This window comes from Arachis ipaensis, chromosome B3 (assembly GCF_059453495.1).
Source record: "Arachis ipaensis isolate K30076 ecotype BB chromosome B3, ASM5945349v1, whole genome shotgun sequence".
Lineage (NCBI taxonomy): Eukaryota > Viridiplantae > Streptophyta > Magnoliopsida > Fabales > Fabaceae > Arachis > Arachis ipaensis.
In genome coordinates, this window is record NC_142438.1 from 100,325,284 (window position 1) to 100,338,503 (window position 13,220).

General features: G+C 38.9%; 1 non-coding gene across 1 annotated transcript; it reads left to right on the forward strand.

Annotated features, from left to right (window-relative positions):
- Positions 1–213: 213 nt before the first annotated feature.
- LOC148571762 (small nucleolar RNA R71) lies at positions 214–317 on the forward strand. Its single transcript, XR_015907762.1, has one exon. It is a non-coding gene; the product is annotated as a small nucleolar RNA R71 (small nucleolar RNA).
- Positions 318–13,220: the final 12,903 nt, after the last annotated feature.

Below are 13,220 nucleotides of genomic sequence, written 5' to 3' on the forward strand. Positions count from 1 at the left end.
GCGTCTACATTGTTTAGCTCCATCACTCCTCTTGTGTTCCCTCTTTCGGAAGCATAGAAGTAGTCGTTTTCTGCTACTGTTTCAATAACATCTATGGCTTCCTCAATGGTCTTCTTCTTATTCAAGGACCCTCCAGATGAATGGTCTACTGCCTTCTTTGACTCATAAGAGAGCCCTTCATAGAAAATGTTCAGCTGGACCCATTCGTTGAACATGTCAGGTGGACACCTCCTTGTTAAGTCTTTGAACCTCTCCCATGCTTCATACAGAGTCTCACTATCCTGTTGCCTGAAGGTTTGAACCTCAGCTCTCAGCCTATTGATTCGTTGAGGAGGGTAGAATCTTGCTAAGAATTTGTTCACCACATCCTCCCAAGTTGTCAAGCTCTCCCTTGGGAAGGATTCCAGCCACTTGGCTGCCTTGTCTCTGAGTGAGAAGGGAAATAAGAGCAATCTATAGGCGTCAGGATGAACACCATTAGATTTCACTGTGTCACATATTCTCAGGAAGGTGGTCAAATGTTGGTTGGGATCTTCTTGAACACCTCCTCCAAACGAACAGTTGTTCTGAACAAGGGTGATGAGCTGTGGTTTAAGTTCAAAGTTGTTGGCATGGATTGTTGGCTTTTGGATGCTACTTCCACAATTGCCTGGGTTTGGATTAATGTAAGAGCCCAAAACTCTTCTATCCTCCCCAGCATGATTTGCTCCACCTCCTCTGCTATGGTTGTGAGTCTCTTCTTTATGATGATTTTTCATGTTTTCTTCCATGTTTGGTTCAAAGTATTCCTCAAACTGTTCCTCTTCTTCTTCAGCACCAACTACTCGTTTTCCTCTTGCCTCCCTCCTTAGTCTAAGGAAGGTTCTCTCTAGTTCAGAATCAAAGGAAGTTGAAGCCCCGCTTCTTCTCCCTGTCATACAACCAACAAGTACAAGCAGAGAAAATAGGTGCAGACAGTATTTGTGTCAGAGTTATTGTTAGTTGTGGGTGATGCAATATATCAAACAGTTAGTGGGTTAGCAAACAAAATTGAAAATAACAAAGAAAAACAAACGGGTAGAGGGAGAAGGGAAGAAGTTTAATTAAAACAAAAAGTAAATCACTCAAACAGAAAAATGAAATTCACAAAATAAAATGCTCAATCTAGTGATCTTCCAATCTAATCATTGTTGATGCACAATCAATCCCCGGCAACGGCGCCATAAACTTGATGCGGGGAAAACTTGTCTCTCAACAAATCTTCCTTCGGCAAGTGTACCGAAGTTGTCGTCAAGTAAAAACTCACAATAGAGTGAGGTCGAATCCCACAGGGATTGATTGATCAAGCAACTTTAATTAGAAGAATGTTCTAGTTGAGCAAATCCAGAAATTGGGTTGAGAGTTGCAGAAAATAAAATGGCGGGAATGTAAATAACAGAAAAGTAAATGCTAGAATTAAATGAATGGAAGTAAATGACTGAAAATAAATTGCAGAATTATAAATGGGAATGGGGGATTTGCTCATAAAAGTAAATCGCAGAAATTAAAGAGAATGGGTAAGATTAGAGATGGGGAGTTCATTGGGCTTAGGAGATGTTGCAATTCTCCGGATCAAGTTCATTTTCATCTCTTCCTCAATCAATGCACTCATTGATCTCCTTGGCAATCTTAAGTGATTGAATCACTATTCCTTGCAATTCAATCTCTCAAATCTTAATCAATAGCCAATTCCTTGGTCAATTGCTCATGAGAAGAGATGAAGTATGGTCACTGATTATACCACATGCATTTCCCAAACCAAGTATTGAGAGGGTTACAGTCACATACCCATCCAAACCCAATTTTGTCCAGCATGAGAAAGCATTTCTAGCTTGATCTCTTCATTCCTCTTCCAAGGTTCAAAAGAGATCCAAGTTTGAATAGCTTCTCTTCCAAGATAACTACTCAATTGGATGAAGATCGAAATCTTTCAAGTAAAATCAAGAGGAAAGATAGAAGAAGAACAATGAAAATTAGTATTGATCCATCAAATTACAACAGAGCTCCCTAACCCAATGAAAGGGGTTTAGTTGTTCATAGCTCTTGAAAATGAAAATAAAGATGGAGAATACATCATAAAACTAGAAATTGCAAGGAAAGTAAATACAGAGAGTAATTCCTCAGCTTCCAGAACTATTTTACAATTCAAAGCTGCTCCTATATATACTACTCTTCTCAGCTTCTAGTTCACTCTTCAAGTTTTGGGCCTTTGGATCTTGAGTTTGAAGCAGTTCCTTTCTTTATTTGGGCTTGGCTTTACTTGCAGAGAGAAAGTGCGGAGTGGGCAGAGACTTAAGCTCAGGGCGTAAGGAGTGTTAATCATTTAGTGAAAGTCCAAGTTTGGAAACATTAGTGACACTTAACATTGTCACTAACGTTCCAATGCACCTCTTTGCCTCACGTTAAAACCCACGTTAACTAGGTTAACGTGACTTTTAACGTTGCCTTGTCATCCTTCGAGAACGTTAGTGACACTCAACATTGTCACTAACGTTCCAGTGTGCCCCTTCTTGCTTCACATTAAAGCTCACGTTAACTAGGTTAACGTGGCTTCTAACGTGGCCTTTGCCATCCTTCGAGAACATTAGTGACATTCAACATTGTCACTAACGTTCCAATGTGCCCCTAGGTCTCACGTTAGAGTCCACGTTAACTAGGTTAACGTGGCTTCTAACGTGGCCATCTTTTAGCCATCTCAACATTAGTGACAATGTTGAGTGTCACTAACGTTGGCTCATCCTTCATTTCTCATCGTTAGCTTCCACATTAACCAAGTTAACGTGGAAGTTAACATGACTCTTGGGGGTTGTGTGGTTGCTTCAATGTTAGTGACAATGTTGAGTGTCACTAACGTTGTCGACAACTCTTCATCCTCTATGTTAGTTCCCACGTTAACCAAGTTAACGTGGGAGTTAACGTGGTACTTAGCACCATAGGCCAACGTTAGTGACAATGTTGAGTGTCACTAACGTTGGCTTCTCTCCCTCCCCCTTAACGTTAGAGGCCACGTTAACTAGGTTAACGTGGCTTCTAACGTGGCCACTTATGAGTAATTGCCAACGTTAGTGACAATGTTGAGTGTCACTAACGTTGGCTCAACTTCTTTTCTCCACGTTAGAGTTCACGTTAACTTGGTTAACGTGACTCTCTAACATGGGCATTGATGGCTTTTTGAGAGTGTTATTGGCAATCACTTTTCTCATTAATCTTTGCAAGTTACCTCCCCTTTTCTTGCTCCTTTGTGGTCCTGAAATCAAGCAACAAAGTGCATCAAAGCTCTAGTCCAAGTCATGAGTAATGCAACATAATATTTGTCATTAAACTTATGCAAAATCCTCATGAAATCATGTAGAATGCACAATGTATGCTTGAGTCAAGGCATAAGTGAATATTTACCCAAAACTAGCTTATTTCCTAAAGAAATGCATGAAACTAACCTAAAAACAGTAAAGAAAAGGTCAGTGAAACTGGCCAAAATGCCCTGGCATCAGCATCAGAGTGAATACATGGAAGAAACATCAAGCGCTTTTATTAAGAAAATAAACTATGAACTAGAAAACAACTATAAACTAGAAAACAGATTATGAACTAGAAAATAAACTATAAACTAGAAACTAAACAATTGTTAAGTAGTTTCTCTGATTGTTTGGAGCTGATATGCTGAGGGTACAATGTGTTCTTAATGAAATCTGTGGTGGAACACCAAACTTAGAATTACACATTCACCCTTAAATTTCTTTGGAATGCAACACCAAACTTAGCTCCTTGCAATGCAGAGAAATTTACTGAACTTTCTTATTGAAACAGTAAAGGAAAAGAAAACTACCTTTGGTTGGGTTGCCTCCCAACAAGTGCTCTTTTAATGTCATTAGCTTGACATGTTGTTCATGGCTTTCTTCCTCTTCTTCTAGTTTGTTAAGAAGAATGACCTCAAAGAGAGAGAAGAGCCAGTCAGTGTCCCTTGTCTTGGTCTCTTCCTAGCAAGCTTTCTTTTGTTATTTACTTGATTTGCTGTGCTTGTTGGGGTAGGGGTTGGATTGTTTGCACTTGACATTTTCTTCTTTATGAATGTTGTCCTTGGTATCTTGGTCACAATCCTCTTTTCGGTGTTTTTGTTAGTTGCCTTCACTTCTTGGATATCAAGACTTAGTTGTTGTGTGATGGTTAGAGTGTTCTCTTCATCAAAAGCCTCTTGAATTGGTGGTTTAATGAACCCTTCCTCTATGTAGCTCTCTGCCTCAATTGAGTGTGGACTTCCTTGATTGACTTCCTCCCCCTCTTCTGCATGTTTTTTCGTTGAGTCCTTTGGGAGTGAGTTTCCATTTTCCTCTGTCACCTCAAGTAGCCTCTGTAGATATGGAATCCTAGGCTCATAGACCTCCACCACTTCATTCTTCATTGAAATTTCACTTGACACAGGGGCCTCTCCTTCCACTTTCTCACTCACATATTGGTCCTCATTCTCAATGCTTGGCAATCCTAAGTTTCTCCTTATTTGCTCTAAGTGCCCCTCCATCTTCTTGTAGAGGATTTCTTGTTCTTTCCACGATTGCCTAATTCTTTCCTGAGATTCTATGACACTTTGAAGGTAATCCTCAACTGCTAGCTTAAGAGATGAAGGTTGAGAGTAATTTTGTGGACATGGATGTGTTTTGGTGAAGTTGTTTTGAGGGGTATTGAATGAATTTTGTGAATATTGAAATGAGTTTTCTGTGTAGTGTAATGAGTTTTGTGGTTGGTGGAATGAGTTGTATGGATCTTGGAATGAACTTTGTGTTGAGGCATAGTCAAGTGATGAAGAATTTTCAAGTGAGAAACTAGGAGGTGAGTTGGACAATTTTGCATAAATGAATTGAAGGTACGCTCAAGTGATGATGGCTCTTGATAAGTGGAGTATAGACTATTGAATGCTCTTTGATTTTGATCCTCCCAATCATAACTTGAGTATTTGTTGAATTCATTACAGTATGGATCATTCTTTGGTCCTGGGGAGCAATTTTGCATGAATGTATTGGCAGCATAATCAAGTGATGATGTCTCTGGATGATTAGAATATGAAACATTGAAATTCCCTTCCTAGTCATAATTTGTGTAAGTGTCATAACAATATGAGTCACTTTGTGGCTCTGGGAGGTAGCTCATTTTACTTGATTGTTCATACTCCCTCATTCCTTGTTGATATTCCCAGTCACCATGGGGATAATGACATAAATTATCTTGTGGTGGTGGGCAATATCTCATGTAATCTGCTTGATCATTTTGTGGCTCTGGAGCATATTCCCACTGGTTGGATTGCTCATAATCTGTCATTTCTTGGTGATATTCCCAGCCACCATTAGAATAGTCATTTGGTGATGGTGGGTAATATCCCACGAAATTTGTTTGATCAAAATATGAGTTGAACTCCATTTGAATTTTGTAAAACACAATCACCAAGGAAAATTAAAATTCCTCATGTCACATATAAGAATTTCTTAGTGAGGCAATAACACAAACACCTTAGTATCAAGAGAAAATAGAAAATTAAAAAAAATTAAATGATAAAAACAAAAAAAATTCTTAATCTAGCCTTATCACTCACTTAATCATTGTTGATCTAAATCAATCCCCGGCACCGGCACCAAAAACTTGATGAGGGAAAATTGATTCCACACAAACTAACCGGCAAGTATACCGGGTCGTATCAAGTAGTAAAACTCACAAAAGTGAGGTCGATCCCACAAGGATTGATGGATCAAGCAATTTTAGTATGGTGATGAGTCTAGTTAAGCTGACAGTTGGTGAATTGAGTGAAATTGGATCAACAGAAAATAAATTGCGAGAAATGTAAAGTGATGGAAGTAAATTGACAGAATACTAAATGAAGCTCAAAGCAATAAAAATGAAAAATAACAGAGAATAAGATTCATTAGGAATTGGAGATATCATAATCCATCATGAATCAAATGGGTCTCAACTTCTTTCTCAATCATATGAGTAGATCTATGGAGGATTGAAATTGATTGGATCCCAATTTCTTGGCAATCCAATCTCTCTAATCACAATCAATCTTGCCAATTCCTTGATCTAATTATCATGAGAAGAAGTTAAGTACATGTCTCTCATTCATAAGCCACATAATCTCTCAAGATCTCAATTCCTCCCGAATGGTGTTGATCAAGAGAGTTATGAAGGATAGAGCCTCAATTCTAATGCTCATGATTCCCCTTCCGAGGCTCACACAAGCATTCAACAGATTTAAACCCCCTTCCGGAGTGAATTAATCTCAATCAAAACAGAGGATATCCTATAGTTACCCAAATAAATTGAGAAGAAAGAGAAATTCACTCAATCATGTGAATTATAATAGAGCTCCTCCCCTAATGAAGTGGAGTTTAATTGATCATTGCTCTAAGAAAAATTGAAGAGAAACTAAAGTGCATGAAAGTAAATTAAACTGAATATGAGCGGAAATGTAAAATTGCAGAAGAATAGAAGTGTAGGAAATTTAAATTGCATTAGGTAAAATGAAGTTCAATACAAGCTAAAATGTAAAAGTGCAGAAGAGAAAAAAAGTGTATCAAACTAAAATCCTAAGCTAAGCTCTCTGGAGTCTCTAATCCTCCAAGAGAGCTCTGCTATTCTACTCCTATTCCTACTGCTACTACTCTTGCCTTCCTATCCAATCCTCCTTTTTTCATCTTCTAAAATTCTTCTATTTATTCTCTTCTTCTCATCCCAAAATGGGTCTTCAATGTATTTGGATGTGGGCCTTGGCCTTGATTGAAGCTAGCTGAGAGTGGCTCTAACTGTTGCTGATGAGGACGTTGGCAAAATAACGTTCACAAGTTTGCATGGGTGTAATTTGTATTGAAGTTGGCCTCAACGTTGGTGGCAACGTTTGTGTATAAACGTTGGGTCAAACGTTACTTGAAGAAAAAAAAATTCTGGGCGTTCCTTGCAACGTTTGACTCAACGTTGGAGCACCAACGTTTGCAAAGTCACGCGTGCGCGTGGCCCACGCGTACGCGTGAAGGCTGTAAATTTTCCAATTCACACGTGCGCATCGCCCACGCGTACGCGTCACTTGCCATTTTTCCATTTCCACACGTAAGCGTCAACTGCTAACGTTTGCCTCTCATGCGTATGCGTCATGGACACGTACGCGTCACAGTCAATTTTTCCAAAAAGAGTTTGTCGCGGACGTTGGAGCTAGCGTTGGATCAGCAACGTTACCTCCAACATTGAACTTTCTACGCGTGCGCGTCACCCACGCGTACGCGTGGATTGCAATTTTCCCACGCCGACGCGTACGCCTCGTCCACGCGTACGCGTCGAAGCCAATTTTTCCAACTTCAACTTTTAGCTTTTATCAAAGACGTTGGAGGTAACGTTGGTTCACCAACGTTCTCTCCAACGTTGACAACCTTTTTTGCCTAACGTTGCCTTCAACTTCCAACATTGCTTGCCTCCCTTCATCAACGTTCGAGGTAATGTTGGGCCACCAACTTTGGCTCCAACGTTACCTCTGTTTTTTTCTTGCCATTCCTCTGCTTCACTTCACCTATCATCAACGAAACACATGCATCAAAGCCTTGCCAAATCCACAAGATTTTGCATCATTCATAACATCAACTAAATCTTGCATAAATCTCATGAAAATGTATAAAATTAACAATATTTGATTGAATCAAGACAAGCATGAATTTCTCATCCAAACACATACTTATTGCCTAAGAAATGCATGAAAACCAAGTAAAATAGATGAAAAAGGCTTGTGAAACTAGCCTAAGATGACTTGTCATCAACAACTTTTTGGAACTAAATAATAGAATTAAAATAATAAATCAAACTAGAACCTAGGAATTGAAATAACAAAGGATCATGCAAAAACCAAGTAAAATAGTAGAAGACAGGAATATGACATAATAAGAACGGGAGGAAATATAGAATGAAAGAAACTCAACCACCTCAGTTATCCTAGTGGCCATTTCATTCTTTAGGCTATGCTCCTCCGTGAAGATGATTCACCTCCCTTTGGTGCCATTAAAATAAACAGAAAAGCCATAGGTGAAGCGACAACACCAAACTTAAAAGTTTGCTTGTCCCCAAGCAGAGAAAAACTCTAGGGTGTCAAAAATTCCTTTTAATTGCTCTTGTTCCTATTCTAATAACTCTGCATGACCAAAACACATGTAAAACAAGAAAAATTCTAAAAAGAATTGAGATAAAGTAATTTAAAACCAGAACTAAAATAACTATAATGCTAAAATCAAAATAACTATAAAATTAAAACAAAAGTAACTGCAAAACCAAGGATACTAGTAGTTGGGTTGCCTCCTAACAAGCGCTTCTTTAACGTCACTAGCTTGATGGTTGATTGTTGCTTTTTCTTCTTCTTCTTTCAGTTGGTTAAAAGAAATGACTCCAAGGGAGAAGAGGAGAAAATTAGTTCCACCTGATATAAATTTCTCCCAACAAGCTTTCTTTTATTGTGATTAGCTTGATTCACCTTTCTTGTTGGGGTAGAGATTGGATTATTTTTTGCTGACCTTCTCTTTTTCATGGATATTTTCTTCTGTTTCTTGGTTACAATCCCCTTTTCAGTGCTTTCCTTAGTTGCCCTCACTTCTTTGATTTTAAAATTTGGGTGTTGTGTCATGGTTGGAGTGTACCCTTCATCAAGAATTTCTTGAATTGGTGGTTTAATAAACTCAACCTCTATGTCACTCTCTGTTTCATTAGGAACAAGAAAAGCATATTCAAGTGTTGGGGGAGAAGACTTCAATTCAAATATGGGCAGTGCATCCAGATTTTTCTTCTCAGGAGATTGCATGCATAGAATTATATGAACTTGTATGGCTTTCTCCGGAATTATTGGAATGTGCAAGCATAGAGTGTGCATGGCTTCCTCCTTTGTTTGTGCATCTTCCTCCTTCGTTTTTGCATCTTCCTCATTTATTTGTGTATCTTTCTCTTCTTCCATGTGTGAGGGTGAAGAGTTCTCTAATTCACTAGAGTATGAACTCTTTTGATTGATTTCCTCATTTTCCTCCATAGGATCTTGCATTATATCTCTTGAGAAGGAGTTTGCTTGTTCCTCTTCCTGGGGTTTGATAATTGATGACCGAAATTCACTATATCAATATAATGAATATGTCTTTGGCAAGTATACCAACTGTCTTCAAGTAATAACTCACTATGAGTGAGGTCAAATCCCACAGAGATTGATTGATTGAACAATTTCAGTTACTGGTTGGTTTAGTCAAGCTAATCAAGAATAATTGTGAGTGCAGAATTCTAAATAGCAAAAATAGTAAATGACGTAAAATAAAAGAAAGTAATAACGTGCAGAAATGTAAATGACAAGAATGTAAAATGCTGAAAATATAAATGACTGAATTGTAAATGGGGGGTGGGTTGATAGCAGAAATTAAAGAAAGCTATAAAAGAATAGGGAAGATAAGAATAGGGAAGATTCATTGGAGTTGGGAGATATTGCTCTCTTTGGATTAAATTAAGATCATCTCATCTTCAATCATGCAACTCATTGACCTCTTGGCAATCATGATTGATTGAACCCCAATTTTTTGGTGATTCAATCTCTCAAATCTTGATAATCAGCCAATTCCTTGGTCTAATTGCTCATGAAGAGAGATAAGCTTGGTCCCTGATTTTACCACACATCCTCATAGATCTAAATATTTGGGTAGATTTCATGTCACCGTATCCAATCCCAAAACCCAGATCTACTCAATGTGAGAAGGGATTTCAAGCATGGTTTCATGTTTCCTTTTCTAAGGCTCCCATGAAACCTAATTTGTATTTAACCTCTTTTCCAAGATGATTGGACACTAAGCATAAAGAATTAAATTCCTTCATGAAAATTAAAGAGAAGATGAAGAGAAGAAGAAATTCACTATCAATTAATCCATCAAGTACAATAGAGCTCCCTCCCCCAATAAGAGAGAATTTAGCTAATCATAGCTCTCAGTACAAACAGAATTTTCCCAAAAACGAAAAATCAATCGAAGTACAAATAAAGAAAGGTAAAAATTCCAAAAGTCCAAAATTCTGAAAGCTAAAAGTCCTCAGGCTAAAAAAGCTCCTTCTAGATTCAAAGTACCACCTATTTATACAAATTTCCCGACTCCTCAGGTGTACTTGCAAGTTTCTCAAATTGGGCTTTTCATACTTCAAGTTGGTACACTCCCAGGCTGGCGTAGCGTTCTTGCGGAGGCCGTAGCATTCTTGAGGAGGGCATAACACTCATACACTCACGCGTAGGCATCACCCATGCGTGCGCGTCATCAAACTCTTCAACACTTGTCACGCGTACGTGTCACCCACGTGTGCATGTCATCTTCAGCGCTCTTTGAAAAGAGCGTAGCCCTTGCGCCAAAGGGCGCTCTTCAGGAAGGTTGCCAGTGTCATCGGGCCCTAAGCTCCACTTTTGTCATTGCCATGGTTGTTCATCTGTTGTCCAAGGGCCGCAGTAGTGGCCTGCATAGTAGTAGCCATATTCTCCAACGCCGCCATAAAATCTACCGGGTTATTTGCGTTGGATCCTGGTCCCTGAGTACTAGTATGACGTCTCTCATGACCTTGACCGCGTCCATGATGCCAGGGCATTTTGGCCAGTTTCACTGACCTTTTCTTTACTGTTTTTAGGGTAGTTTCATGCATTTCCTTAAGAAATAAGCTAGCTTTGGGTAGATATTCACTTACATCTTGATTCAAGCATACATTGTGCACTTTACATGATTTCATGAGGATTTTGCATGAATTTAATGACAAATTGGATGTTGTATTTCCCATGACTTGGATTAGAACTTTGATGTACTTTATTGCTTGATTTCAGGACAAAGGAAGCAAAGAAGAACCACATTAGTGGCTACGTTAGTTACACTAACATTAACACTAACGTGGAATGGGAGTAACTTGCAAAGTTAATGAGAAAAGTAATTGCCAATAACGCTCTCGAAGCCATCATTGCCCACGTTAAGAGTCACGTTAACTAAGTTAACGTGAACTCTAACGTGGAAGAAAGGAAATGGAGCCAACGTTAGTGACACTTAACATTATCACTAACGTTGGACCAAGGTCATAAGTGGCCACGTTAGTTGCCACGTTAACTTGGTTAACGTGGCCTCTAACGTTAAGAAGTAAAGGGGAAGCCAACGTTAGTGACATTCAACTTTATCACTAACGTTGGCCAAGTCACAATAAGCCACGTTAACTCCCACGTTAACTTAGTTAACGTGGAAGCTAACGTGAAGAAACAAGGTGGTCGAAAACGTTAGTGACACTAAACATTGTCAATAACGTTGGAAGGAACCCACACAAGCCCCAATAAGCCACGTTAACTCCCACGTTAACTTAGTTAACGTGAAAGTTAACATGAAGAAGGGAGGGGATCGCCAACGTTAGTGACACCTAACATTGTCACTAACGTTGGAATGAGCCCACACAAGCCACTATGAGCCACGTTAACTCCCACGTTAACTTAGTTAACGTGGAAGCTAACGTGGATAAGGGAATGATGAGCCAACGTTAGTGACACTCAACTTTGTCACTAACGTTGGAGATGGCTAGCATGACCACGTTAGAAGCCACGTTAACCTAGTTAACGTGGACTCTAACGTGAGAAATAGGGGCACATTGGATCGTTAGTGACAATGGTAAGTGTCACTAACGTTCTCGAAGGTTGGCAAGCCTACGTTAAAAGAGCCACGTTAACTAAGTTAACGTGGACTCTAACGTAGGGAAGGGGGAGACTTCTCAACGTTATTGGGAAAGGCAAGTCCCAATAACGTGTGCGAAGGACAAAGAGGCAACGTTAGTGGCAACGTTTATGCCACTAACGTTGAAGATAACGTGGCTCTTACTTGGGTGAGGAACGTTAGTGAAAAAGGTGATTGTCACTAACGTTCTCGAACCCATATTTTCACTGAACGTTAACACCACTAACGTCCTGAGCTAAAGTCTCTGCCCACTTCACACTTTCTCTCTGCAAGTAAAACCAAGCCCAATGAAGAAGAGAAGTGCTTCAAACTCAAGATCCAAAGGCCCATACCCAAGACTTGAAGAGCCAACTAGAAGAACAGAAGAGTAGTATATATAGGAGTAGCTTTGAATTAAATAGAGTTGGAAATTATAGGGAGCCTCTTGGCATAGAACTACTCTCTGTATTTTACTTTCTCTGCACTTCTAGTTTCATCATGTATTCTCCATCTTTGTTTTCATTTTCCAGAGCTATGAACAACTAAACTCCTTTCATTGGGTTAGGGAGCTCTGTTGTAATTTGATGGATCAATACTAGTTTTCATTATTCTTTTTCTATCTTTTCTCTTGATTTTACTTGAAAGCTTTCGATCTTCATCCAATTGGGTTGTTATCTTGGAAAAGAAGCTATTCATACTTGGATCTCTTCTGAACCTTGAAAGAGGAATGAAGAGATCAAGCTAGAAATGCTTTCTCATGCTGGACCAAATTGGGTTTGGATGGATATGTGACTATAATCCTCTCAACACTTGATTTGGGAAATGCATGTGGTATAATCAGTGACCATACTTCATCTCTTCTCATGAGCAATTGACCAAGGAATTGGCTATTAATCAAGATTTGAGAGATTGAATTACAAGAAATTGTAATTCGATTACTTAAGATTGCCAAGGAGATCAATGAGTGCATTAATTGAGGAAGAGATGAAAATGAAATTGATCCGGAGAATGCAACATCTCCTGAGCCCAATGAACTCCCCATTCCTGATCTTACCCATTCTCTTTAATTTCAGTCATTCACTTTTATGAGCAATTTTCCCATTCCCATTTAAGATTCTGCAATTTACTTTCCGTCATCTACATTCAGCTCTTAATTTCTAGCATTTACTTTTTTGTTATTTACTTTCCCGTCATTTAATTTTCTGCAATTCTCAACCCAAATTCTGATTCGCTCAACTAGAATATTCCTCTAATTAAAGTTGCTTGATCAATCAATCCTTGTGGGATTCGACCTCACTCTATTGTGAGTTTTTACTTGACGACAAATTCGGTACACTTGCCGAAGGAAATTTGTTATGAGACAAGTTTTCCGTGCATCAAGTTTATGGCGCCGTTGCCGGGGATTGATTGTGCATCAACAATGATTAAATTGGAAGATAACTAGATTGAGCATTTTTGTTTTGTTTGATTTAATTTTCTATTTGAGTAATTTACTTTCTG